We start from the raw sequence: 13,510 nt of genomic DNA on the forward strand, positions 1-13,510 counted from the left end.
GGCTGGAGCTTGAGGTATGTCTACTCGACTACTAGGTTTATTATTTTTAAATTAACTAGAGCCTGATTGCTAGACTTCTGTGATTGTGAGTCTATTTTTAGTAACTGTATATTCCCAACAACTTATTCATCTGGATACTTTTTAAAATTGGATTTTTTTGATACCTCTTACAAGATACCTGGCTTTGTTCCTTCCAGGTACTGGGCAGAAGGGTTGTCGCAGGTGGACAGGGATAAGGCCATGCTCCTCAAAATAACTCCAGGAGGAAAGTGGGGTGTTGGGAGTTAAGTAACTCTCCACTGGGACCCTTCATCTTCTGATTGAAGCTTTGTCAGCTCATCACCTGGCAGAGGATTAATATTCAGAGAACTGAAAAAAAAAACTCAAAAAGCTTAATATACTCCAATTAAAAAAATAGGCAAGCCGGGCGCTAGTGGCTCACGCCTGTAAGCCTAGCTACTCAGGAGGCTGAGATCTGAGGATCGCGGTTCAAAGCCAGCCAGGGCAGGAGAGACCGTGAGACTCCTATCTCCAATAAACCACCAGAAAACTGGAAGTGGCGCTGTAGCTCAAGTGGTAGAGCGCTCGCCTTGAGCTGAAGAGCTGAGGGACAGCGCCCAGGCCCAGAGTTCAAGCCCCACGACCGACAAAAAAAAGAAAAAAAAATAGGCAAATTACATGGGTGTGTGCTGGTGGCTCAGGGCTGTAATCCTAGCTATTCAGGAGGCTGAGATTAGACAATCGTGGTTTGAAGCCAGCCCAGGCAGGAAAGTTCATGACACTCATATCTCAATTAACCACTCCAAAAGCTGGAAGTTGAGTCGTGGCTCAAATGGTAACGTGGTTAGCCTTGAGCTAAAAACGATCAGGGACCCAGGACAAAAAAAAAAGGCAAATGACTTGAATAGATACTCCTCAAAAGGTACAACTGGCTGATACCTAAACGAAAAGATGCTCGGTATCTTTAGCTACAAGGAAAATGTGGATCCAAACTACATTGAGATTATAGCTTAGCCTAGCTAGAATGCTGGTATTTAAAAAAAGCCTAGCAAAGATGTTGGAGAGGATGTGGAGAAAGATGAAGTCATAGGCACATTTGGTAAGCAGTATGAGTATGGAGCTAAAACCACAAGTGCCATATGATGGAGCTGTACCATATATATATATATATATATATATATATATATGCATATATAAGACCATAATTCTATATAGCCAAGCTATTGAATGTGTTGATGGAAGTTGATCATCAGATGGATAAATGTGCTACATATATATGTGTATGTGTGTATATACATATATATATATTATATAATGCAGCCCTACACAGAAATGAAATCTTGTCATTTGCAGGCAGATAGAAGGAACGGATGGACATATGTTAAGTGAAGGAATATTTTGAGTGGGGTATAGCTCAATGGTAAAGAGCTTGTCTAGCATGCTTGAGACCCTGTCCCTAGCACTGCAACACAAGAAAATAAATAAGAGATGAAGACAATACAATGTACTTTAGGTTTTTTTTTTTAAAGTAACTATCATTGGGTGCTAGTAGTTCATGCTTGTAATCCTAGATAGCCAGGAGGCTGAGATATGAGGATCATGGTTCAAAGCCAGCCTATGCAGAAAAGTTTGTGAGACTCTTATCCAATTAATCATCAAAACCCTGGAAATGACGCTGTGGCTCAAGTGGTAGAATGCTAGCCCTGGACAGAAAAGCTCAAGGTACAGTGCCCAGGACCTGAGTTCAAGTCCCAGGACCAACACACATACTTGTCATGATTTTTTCTTATATGCATAAACAAAAAAGATGAAAGTAGTAGACTATTAAGGCCAGGCACCGGTAGCTCACACCTGTAATCCTAGCTATTCAGGAGGCTGAGATCTGAGGATCACAGTTCAAAGTCAGCCCGGGCAGGAAAGTGGGCAAAACTTTTTTTTTTTTGGTCGGTCGTGGGGTCTGAACTCTGAGCTAGGGTGCTGTCCCTGCGCTCTTTAGCTCAAAGTGAGCTCTCTACTGCTTGAGCCTCAGCACCACTTCTGGTTTTCTAGTGTTGTTTTATGGAGATAAGAGTCTCACGGACTTTCCTGCCCGCAATCCTTAGCTCAGCCACCTGAGTAGCTACGGTGTAATTACAGGTGCGAGCCACCAGCGCCTGGCAACGGTGTAACTCATCTCCAATAAACTACCAGAAAACCGGAAGTGGTGCTGTGGCTCAAGTGGTAGAGCACTCACTTTGAGCTGAAGAGCTGAGGGACAGCACCCAGGCCCAGAGTTCAAGTCCCATAAATAACAAAGAGAAAAAATAAAAGATTATTAAGGACTGGCAGTAGCACTGGCAGTGGCCCTGAGGTGAGGTAGGGGGAGGGAAAACTAGGGGGCATATATGATCAAGGCATGGTACATGCATGCATGGAAACATCAAAGTGAAACTTGCTAATTCACACAACTAATGTGTTAAGAAAAATACAACTCAATACAAAAGCTTAGGGAGCATTCTACCTGTTCTAGGAAGGAGGGAGCTCCAGAGATGGGAACACCACTGAGTAATTTATAAACATCACCAGCACTCAGCGACTCACAGGTGGATTTGGTCTGGCAACTCACAGGTGGATTTGGTCTGGTAAGGTGTGTTTGGTACCTCGTATTCCTAACACACCTGAAGGTCAGTCACATGACCTGCAGATGCTTTCCATTCCCCTTAGGCTTATATTTTGTGTCAGCCATTCAGAACCACAGCTAACTTCTAGAAAGCAAGGGTCAAAGCCCGGTCTCAAGAAACCGTGTGTGTGTGTGTGTGTGTGTGTGTGTGTGTGTTCTGGGGCTTGAACTCAGGGCCTGAGCTGTTCCTGAAAAGTTGTTTTTTGTTTTTGCTAGAAAGCAAGGGTCAAAGCCCGGTCTCAAGAAACCGTGTGTGTGTGTGTGTGTGTTCTGGGGCTTGAACTCAGGGCCTGAGCTGTTCCTGAAAAGTTGTTTTTTGTTTTTGCCAGCCCTGGGGCTTGAACTCATCATGGTCTAGGCACTGCACCTGAGCTTCTTTTGCTCAAGGCTAGCACTCTACCACTTGAGACACGGTGCCACATCTGGCCTTTTCTGTTTATGTGGTGCTGAGGAATCAACTCCAGGGCTTCATGCATGCTAGGCAAGCACTCTGCCACTGAGCCACATTTCTAGCCCTGTCCCTTAGGTGTTTTTTTCCTTTTTTCTCAAGGCTAGCCCTCGAGAACTTGAGCCACAGCTCCACTTCTAGCTTTTTGGTATTTATTAAAGATAAATCTCATGGACTTTCATGAGCTGGCTTTGAACTGTCATCCCCAAATCTCAGCCTCCCAAGTAGTTAGGATTATAGGCGAGAGCCACTAGCACCTGGGCCAATATAGTCTTAACTCTGCTTATGGGGCACCTCTCTGGGTGCCATGGCCAGAGGGCTGAAGGCTCAGCTGGCAGCCCTGTGCCTCACTCCCAAGTGACACTGAGGTGGCAGGAGCTGCAGAACCCACGGATGCATGGCAGAGCCAGAACTATCACTGCAGGGCTCTGTGGAGAGACAATCAGCAGATTAAGGGACCACCTCCTGCCTCAATGCTTGTGAACAGAAGTACACAGGAGCTGCGGTGCTGGGCTTACAGGCTTGAGGGTAACAGCAGCACAGACAGGCATTTTTTTTCTTCTTCAAATTCTTTATTGTGATTAAGTGATTACATAAATTTCCCAAATTTCACAGTATTGTGGGATAGTGATGCTCAGTTAAAGTCACAAACACATTCTAACTTTCATGGGGCAAATTGTCTATCGTAGTCTGTAACATTCGTGAGTTCTATGAGCTTTGACAATAGTTATTTCTTCCACATCGGGTGATATGTACATTTTTTTTTTTGCATAGCATCAGCTGTTCTCTCTTTCCTACTTGTTCCCTCCTTCCCATCGCTGCCATTGAGTTGCTTAGTTCATTTTGGTCAATGTCCAGTGCAGCTGATGGGTCCCACTGTTGTATGTTTTCCCCTGATTCCCTCTAGTTCTGTGTTGTCCTCTTGGTTTCCCTTCGGTGTGCACATATATACCATATATGTGATCAGCAGCATGGGGTTATTTAGTGGTGATTGGACTAGATGAGTGGAAGTCCCCTTTGTTTCTTAAGTCCTGTTAATTTTGTCATTGTCACCTTACGTTTTGGATTTAACATCCACTTATCAGGGAGACCATGTGCTGTCTCTCTCTGCTCTTGGCTTACCTCACTCAACATGACTCCTAGCTCCATCCATTTCCCTACAAATGCCATTATTTTGTCCTTTCTAATGGCTGCATAATATTCCATTGTGTATAGATACCACAATTTTTGGATCCATTCATCTGTGGTGGGACATCTGGGTTGTTTCCATATCCTGGCTATTGTGAACAGTGCTGCAATAAACATGGAGGTGCATGTGTCCTTGTATCCTGGTTTCTTGTCCAGGACAGATGCCTAGAAATGGTATGGCTGGGTCTTAGGGGAGGTCAGTATTTAGCTTTCTGAGGACCCTCCAGACTGCTTTCCAAAGTGGTTGTATAAGTGTACACCAGCAGTGTAATGGGGTTCCTCTTTCTCTGCATCCCCTCCAGCATTTGTCGTTGGCTGATTTGTGGATGTGGGACATTCTGACTGGGGTAAGGTGGCATCTCAGGGCTGTCTTTATTTGCATTTCCTTTACAACCAGGGATGGTGAACATTTCCTCATGTGTTTCTTTGCCATTTTTATTTCTTCATCTGAGAAGTCCCTCTTTAGTTCCCTTGCCCAATTAGTAATTTGTTTGTTAGGTTTGGAAGGATGAGTTTCTTGAGTTCCCTGTATATAATGGGTATTAACCCCTTGTTTGATATATTGCTAGTAAATATTTTTCCCCCAGTTAGTTGGTTGTCTTTCTAGCTTGGTTGCTAGAGCTTTAGCTGTGCAGAAACTTTAAGGTAGTCCCATTTTTTGTCTTTCTCCAATTCGTTATGGCCCTGGGACTCTGTTCAGGAAGTTCCTGCCTGTGCCTATACGTTCAAGTGTCTCTCCTACTCTGTCCTGCAGTAGTTGCAGAGATTCAGGTTTGATGTTAAAGTCTTTAATCCATTTTGAGTTGTTGATGGTGCATGGTGATAGGCTGGGGTCCACTTTTAGTTTTTGAGGCAGACATTCTTACTGGACTTGGAAAGGCCTTTGGTCTCAAGAGCACCAGGGCTGGAGGCTCAGGGCTCTGTAGTCTCACTAGGGTCTTGCAGCAGTCTAGGAGTAGGCACTTGGGTGGACATGACTAATGTCTATGGTAGCACTCTAGGACCACAGGGAGATCCTTACCCAGGGATACCTCCCCTTCCCTCAGCTCTGGGGACAAGCATTAGGTATGTTTGAGTGTGCATACGTGCATAGTTGCATATCTGGGGACAGTGGATCAGATTTTTCAAAATTTTCTGTCAGTCAGGGGCTTGAACTCAGCCCCTGTGCACTGTCTCTGAGCCTTTTATTTTTATTATTTTTTGGGTCCAGTTGTGGGGCCTGAACTCTGGGCCTGGGCGCTGTCCCTCAGCTCGTCAGCTCAAGGCTAGCTCTCTACCACTTGGGCCACAGCACCACTTCCGGCTTTTTTCTTTTTGCTTATGTGGTGCTGAGGAATCGAACACAGGGCCTCATGCATGCAAGGCAAGCACTCTACCACTGAACCACCTTCCCAGCCCCCTCTCTGAGCTTTTTAAAGAATAATGCTCTACCACTTTGAGCCACAGCATATTTCCGGTTTTCTGTTGACTAATTGGATGTGAGTCTCATGGACTTTCTTGCCCAGGCTGGCTTTGAATTTCGATCCTTTACAAGCATGAACCACCAGCATTTGTCCTGGACTGGAATTATTAGCCACACCTATATCCAGATTTGCAGAGAAACTGTGGACTAGTGCTCACCAAGTGTGGAGCACTAGAGGAGCAATTGGTCCTTAGTTTCCCCATGCAGATGCACACTGCCTCCTGCTTCAATCTCCCCTTTGAAGATCTTTTCCAGGAAGTTCTGTGCATTTCACCTGTTGAGGAATTCTTGGGAAGTCAAGTCACTTCATTCTTTGAGTGCAGAGTCCATGTCTGGGAGGCGCAGCTGCATGTGTGCATTATGGGGCAGTCAGAATGTGTAAAAGCCAGCAGTCCTGGAACAGGAGGCTTTGGGGTGGGTATTGAATGTACAGAGATTTTTGTTCTTGTTGCAGCACTGGAGACTGAACTCAAGATATCTATTTGCTGGGCAGATAGGCAGGCCATCTACCCACCTGAGCCATGCCTCCAGGCTCAAGATTTAGATATCTCTTTTTGGTGTCAGCACTGCAGCCTGCATTCAGGATCTAGGTGCTGTTCCCTTAGCTTAGGACCAGCTCAAGGTTGGTACTCTATCACTTGGGCCCTAGTTTTAGTTCCAGCCTTTTGGTTTATTCTTCCTGCAGTGCTGGATTGTTCCCAGACTTGTTCTCCTTATTCATAAAGTATAAAAAGCTTAGTATTTATGATAGGAAAATTAGAAAATATTTCTGGTAGGAATTTAAAGGAGCAGCAGCAGCAACAAAAGCTTTCTTGTTAAAAAGTTTGCTTCTAGGTGAGTTCACTCAAGAATTCCTTTCCAGATTAAACATATACTATCTGCTTTCCCATCTGTATGTATAAAACTTATACTAAAAAAAAATCACATTAAGCTTCAGGGATTAGTGCTTATGTATATGCTTTCCACTCTAAACCGTAGCATGCTTCTACATTTTAAAATTACTATTATTTTTTTGGCAGTACCAGGGTTTGAATTCAAGGCTATGCAGGTCACCACTGAGTCCACATCTTAATCTTTCTGCTTTTTCACATAAGAGTTCACACTCTGTGCCCAGGCCGACCTGGGACCTCAATCCTCCCATTCAATCCTCTCTACCTGTGTGATTTTGTGAACAGCTAGGGATCACAAGCATGAGCCACCAGGTCTGGCAGTTTACAGATTCAGTTTTGCTAAGTTTCTCAGTTTAGTTTTTAGAATTTTGCTGTTCAAAGGAGCAAGAGCCTTATTATTAATTTCAACTCTGGGACACACTTCAGTTGTTACTTTTAGTATTAATCTTGGAATCTTTCTGGTACATAATTTTATGCACTTTACAATTTGAAATAATTTTTGGTAGCATGAGGATTTGAACTCAGAGCCTTTAAGCTGCTAGGCAAGCAAGGTACCACGTGTGCTATATTCAGTCATACAATTTTTTTTTTTTGGTGTGGGGGGGTGTTGGTCGTGGGGCTGGAACTCAGGGCCTAGATGTTATCCCTGAGCTTCTTTTGCTCAAGGCTAGTGCTCTACCACTTTGAGCCACAGCTCCACTTCTGGTTTTCTGGTGGTAAACTGGAGACAAGTCTTAAGGATTTTCCTGCCTGGGCTGGCTTTGAACTGTGATGCTCAGATCTCAGCCAGAGTAGCTAGGATTACAGGTGTGAGCCACCAACAGCTGGCTCAACACATATTTAAAGTTTTATACCTTCTGCACTATCATCTGTGGCAAAGGTATCAAATAGCTTGCTAACCTCGAATGGCTTGGTAAACTTGTTAAAAATGTTCCAATACATTTTTCTCTGAGACTGAATAAAAGAGTGCTTTTAAAATTTACCTTCTTCCCTGAACTTAATGGACCAAAATGCTCCTTGTTGCTTGAGGTTAGTAAAAGTTTTCTTTACTTGTTAACTGCCATTTCCAGTGAGATGAATCTGAAGTTCAAAAGCCCCAAAGGGGGTTGTGTAGGGAGCTGCTTCCTGTGTATGCCTCTTCTTACTCCTGACAGAGTCAACCATGCTGGGCCTCTTTTAGTCAGTATTACAGGTGAAGTGACTTCAGAAAGAAAAGTATCCAAGCAATGTCAAAAGAAGCAACCCAAAAATCAACCCAGGCTTTACCTTGTCAGGGGAACCTGACAAGTCTCTCTCTCTCTCCTGGCCTGGCATGAGGCAATCTGCATTTCCAACACTTTTCTTACTTGACCAGGAAGCTGACAGGAGCTGTCCAATACCTAGCCTGCATGCACTGAAACAACATTCTATTTCTTCCTTTCCACCAACTATAAATAATAACAGCAGGAGCTCTTATTTCATAAAGCATTAATAACATATTTTAATGAGAAAAAAACCAGAAACAAATCTTAGTCTCATCAAAGACACTCAAAACCAATTTTTCCCTGTCCATCCTTTCAACTGCAACTTTGTGACCATGTAATAAAGGCCAGCTTAAAGATTTTTTAAAAAAAGTTTAAACCTTTTTTAAAAAAGATTAAACAATCAGGCTAGCAAAAAAGGTACTCAATACATACTTTCCTTATATCAAACAAGCTAGTATTTCAGTACAGTGTAATTATACAGAATATATACAATACACATGTTCACAAAGCAAACACTATAGGCTCAGAACAGATTTGAAAAAACATGATATTCACATTGATTACATAACGCTAAAAATGATTGTAACATTAAAACGGCACTTAGTTTACAAAAAGTCACAAAAATATATGTGTGTGTATGTGTAGTCACCAAGAACTATGATTCTGTAAGATACTAATAGTCAGATACTAATATATAAAATGTGAAGTTCTGACACTGTATACGTTTTAGGAAATAATACCAAACAAAATCCAAGACCACTTTTGTTATTGTCAGAAGTCAAACATGCCAAGTAACACAGCTATGGCCACTGTCACCAAGTTAAGCCATACTAGGATGAGATGACGACTGGTACAAAGCTGGTGAACCGGGGACTGGCACAGTAGAGGAGTTGCTCTGGTCCTAGGAGAGGGGCAGAAGAATAAAAACACCCACTCATGTAACTTAATTCACATTTTTCTCCCCAGCACTAACTTCTCTTGAGGGTTTCACATAATGCCAGTGCCCAAAAGAATCATAATGCTGTAGTCATTAGGGCAATGCACTTCCCCAGACTTCTTGCTGCCACACTACAGGCAAGTATTAAAGCATGCATCAGTACAAAACCATCAGTCGCCATCTGGAAGACTGTGGTGCAGAGTCTCCTAGGCTTCTTATACTAGGAAGAACTCCAGTGTCTAAATGGAGCCAGATTTATACATTAGCCCTGTAAAATATTGAGCTACTATAGCAGCAAATACAACACTATAGAAACAAAACCACAATTTTAGAATTATTTGTTAACATCAGAACAGCTTTCCCCTTCAAGTCTGTCCCTCTTAACTAAACATTAATTTATTCTCCAACTGAGTTTTCTTATCTATTAACTCAATCTGACTTTCTCATTTTGCTGCTTAGGAAAAAAGATACTTTCCTAGTCCTGGAAAAGCTAAGTTTACTCTGAAAAATGGGAATACAGTAATTTTAAAGTTAAAAAAAAATCAGTTCTAAAAGTATCTTTCACAAATATATATATATATATTTAAATATTAAAATAGGCTACCTAGGATTTTTATAAAATGGCTTTTGAAAAGATAGTGGAGGCACAAAGAAGCCACACTATCCTCCAATTTGAACGTAAGGTGCCACAAGGGTGCCCTTCAAAGAGGCAGGCAATCTCTAGCCGATGCAACAGGAGGCACCAGCAGTAGGAAAAGGAAATATATTACTGGGAACATGTTCAAAGCAAACTTTACTCGAGATTTAAAACAAATACTGAAATATAAGCATTAGAAGCCATCACTTTATACAAGATAACGTTTAGATCTCACTTCTTCCAAGTACCTGACATCTTTCATTTCAGGGACCTGAAAGAAAAGCAGTGCAACTTTCAACAATTCAATGGACTACTCTCACTATGAGAGACTTACAAACCATCTGTCAACTGAAAATTAAATTGATACCTGACAGAAAGCACTCCATCTTAGAAAAGGCTCTCTCTAGAAAGCAGGCATGTTTCTGAGCAGGGCATGGAAAGCTTCCCATGGTGACATGAACATCCTTGGCCGACACCAAGATGATGTGGCACTTGGAGGCGCCGGTGATCAGCTTTCTCCTAGCGCAGGGAAGACTCATCTTCCTCAGCAGGTGATGCACTTTGGTAAGCTCAACATTCATTCACAGGACCGTTTTCAACTTGTTTAATAAAATCTGGATACAGTTGGAATGGCATTTGGGGAACGAAGGAAAGTTTAATCAAAGTCATGACACTTTAGCTCCTCAAATGACTAAGCAGTGATTTTGTCGATAATCACAACTGAGCCCAGGACTTGAGACTTCATCAGCAAGATTAAAAGAGAAAGGAAATAAATATAACTAGTTGCTTTGAACCCAAATAAAAATAGTACTTTAAATTTCCTTAAAAGTTTTTGTTTTCAATCCATAGTCTGAACTGTCTTCTTTTTTTGCAAGTGACTATGTACACTGTGTTGGCAGGAATTGGCCTGGGTCCTATATGGAGGCGGCTTCACTACAGACACAAAGGGCAGCTTTATTTTTCAGATATGGCCAAAAATGAAATCCTAGTAACACCCTCTGAATCCCTCAAGACCATATTAAGAAAAATGCAACTATGTAAAGAAAAAAAAAGATTCATTTTGACTTGGGGAAAATCCAATAGTATAGTTTTCAAAGTTTTTAAAACTTTGACTCCTTGTAGTCTCTATGTCTCCATCCCCTAATAGTTTAATGCTTCATAAACACAATGGCAGAAATCTCAACCCATGTGTATGTAATCTACAGTGAAACATTCAGAAAGCTCTCCCTGTTTTAGCTGGATGTGAGGACTGGGTCAATTCTACTTCAAATTAAACCATCAGTTTTATTTTGGATAGTAATAATTTTCAAATAAAAATACCCTATGTATCAGCACACATATGTTGAACAAATATGACACTGGACAATAAAACAAAACGTAAGCAAAATAAAGAATAAACTTTGAGAATTTTAGCATAAAGTCTGTAAGAGTATACTTAGCCCTAAATATTTCTTGAGTGATTTTCCACAGTAACATCAACTGTGTTCTACTGCCTAAGGAGAGAATTTCAATTCCTATGTATCCTTTTCTTAACCACTTTCAAGATCTCAATATGATAAAGCATCTATGCAGTAACTTACACTGAAAACCAAATTCCCTTTTGGCAACTTTGGGTTTGTGTCTTTGTAATGTGAATTTTTACCCCACTTAGTATCAATAACTACAAAATTATTCATTCTTGGATGTGAATTTCAGACTTACAACTTCATTTTACAGATGAGTGAAACATGAGTTTCTAATTCTCATGTCTATTGGTTCCACAAATGTTAATCTTTCAGTGGTAATATGCAAATTTCATTCATCAGAGTAATGTTCTCTGTATGGCATACAGTAGAGAACTGCCATTATATTATACAGTAATCTTTTTGAGACCATAAAGCTAAGCCTCCAAAATACAATCTGAGAATCTTCTAAATAAATGCCACTAAACCAGATAACTGGCATGTACTTAGACTGAGAATAAAACAAGAACAGTCAAAAATAAAAGAAGGATTTAAAGCAGCTTCCAAAGGCTCCCATGGGACCCTTTATATCCTGGGAGAGCCTGGTTCCACAATTAGAAGACGACTAGGATGCCAATAATTAAGTCCATAATCAAACGAATTAACAAGTCCAATCCTTCTGATAAGCTATTTGAATAAAAAAAATTTAATATCAAAGGATATATGTTGTAACACATGGAACCTGAAAACTCAAAATGTAAGACTGAATGATGTTATTTAAACATTCTAGCTATTTTATTTCACTAGTGTTTCAAACTTAAAAGTAACTGGCAACATAGCTAAATGTAAAATTACTTGAGATAAAAGTGAAGATTACTTGAAACTCCAATTCACTGAAATATATACATGGTTGATAACTTCACCTACATCCATTTACAGAAAAATGTAAAAGGCAGGAGAAGAAAAACTCATGTCAATTTTGTCTCTGAGTTAGTACAATCACTGACATGCCAGATGGTTCCATCTTTAGGAATAAACAACCAGAGCTACATATCTAGCATCATGGGTACTTATCCTTAGTTTACTTCTAACGTTACATCATACATACTTACTAGTTAAAAATATAGAAAATAAAAGTTTTCCTTATAGAAAATGTTTGGTTTTAAAAAGGCAATTTATCCTGCATTCTAAAATCGAAGCCCTTTAAATATCACAAAATTACCGTTGGGCCTTAAGAAAGGTAGCTGTCCTTAAATATTCTACACTGGAGCATTGTTTAGTTATATTGGTAATTTCTGCAGATGGCATAATAAAACTGGCATTCATCTCTGCAGTATTTTCCGTATGTTCTGCTAACAACTTTATATCTGGGCATTCCCCTCTTAAGTGAATTTTAAATAAATCTAAGTATATAATATGTGTATTATCCCTTGAAGGTTTATTTCCTAAAACAGATCTACATATGAAACATCCTTAAAGCACGTAGCAAGAAAAATGGAACTTCGGTGAAAGACAAGAAGCCTTTCTTTCTACATTAAAACACTTGTCCAGTTACCTGTATTAATGAGGTTTGGGTAGTACACAACTAACCAGCTGTTTTCACAGTACATTCAGTTTTCCCATAAAACTTAAAAAAAATCTATGCCATTTGTAATAATCAGTAAAAATCTAAAGTTTTTATCTGGGAAAGAATACCCAGCAAAGACTGTCCTTCATTTGGAGAACACAAAATCTCTTAAGAGCTGCCAGGAATACCAGGCTCCTCTCTTCCTTTTTCCCTCTCTTTTGCATTTTTTCTTTCTGTGTGTGTGTGTGTGTGTACTGAATTTGGGGCCTCAAATTTGCTAGACAACCTACCACTCAAGTCATGCCCCCAGCCCAGAACAGTGCTCTCAATATAGAATTTTAGATAGAGGATACACTGAAATAATTCCCACCATGAACTGGTAAATACTGAAACAATTTCCAACAAATTGGTAAATGATTTAAATATTTTATCTCTTTTTCCTTTATTCTTCCTCTAAGGAAAAAAGAAAAAGAAAAAGAAAGGCCAGGTGCTAGTGGCTCACCTATAAATCCTAGCTACTCAAGGAGGCTGATCTGAAGATAAAAGGATTGAAGCCAGCCAAGCCAACCTATGCAGACAAATCTGTGAGACTCTAAAGGTGTGGCTCAAAAAAGTGGAGAGGTCTTGAGTTGAAACATTAGTATCAGCATGCATGCATGCACAAACACACACATACACACACATGCACGCACACACACAACAAACCAAACCAAAAAACATTTGGAAGAAGGGCAATGATTTTCTGGTCAAAATCAGATCTTGGTTTTGCTATTGAAAAAAAGAGTTTTAAAAGAAATAAGTAAGAATTGAAAGCTTTCTTTTTACTGGGAATTGAACTCAGTACCTTAAGTGTGCCTAACCAGCATAGTTTTCAAAGATGATTAACAAAAAAAGAAATTCTTAATCTTTCCAAGGTGAAACAAGTAGGACCATGAGAAAATATTGCAGTCAAGGAGCCATAAGAGATAGAGGTCCATTTTCACCATTATATGCTGATTTTTGTGAAGATTCTACACTTATGTTTGGGAGCAAATTG

This window comes from Dipodomys ordii, unplaced genomic scaffold (assembly GCF_000151885.1).
Source record: "Dipodomys ordii isolate 6190 unplaced genomic scaffold, Dord_2.0 Scaffold10, whole genome shotgun sequence".
Taxonomy (NCBI): Eukaryota; Metazoa; Chordata; class Mammalia; order Rodentia; family Heteromyidae; genus Dipodomys; species Dipodomys ordii.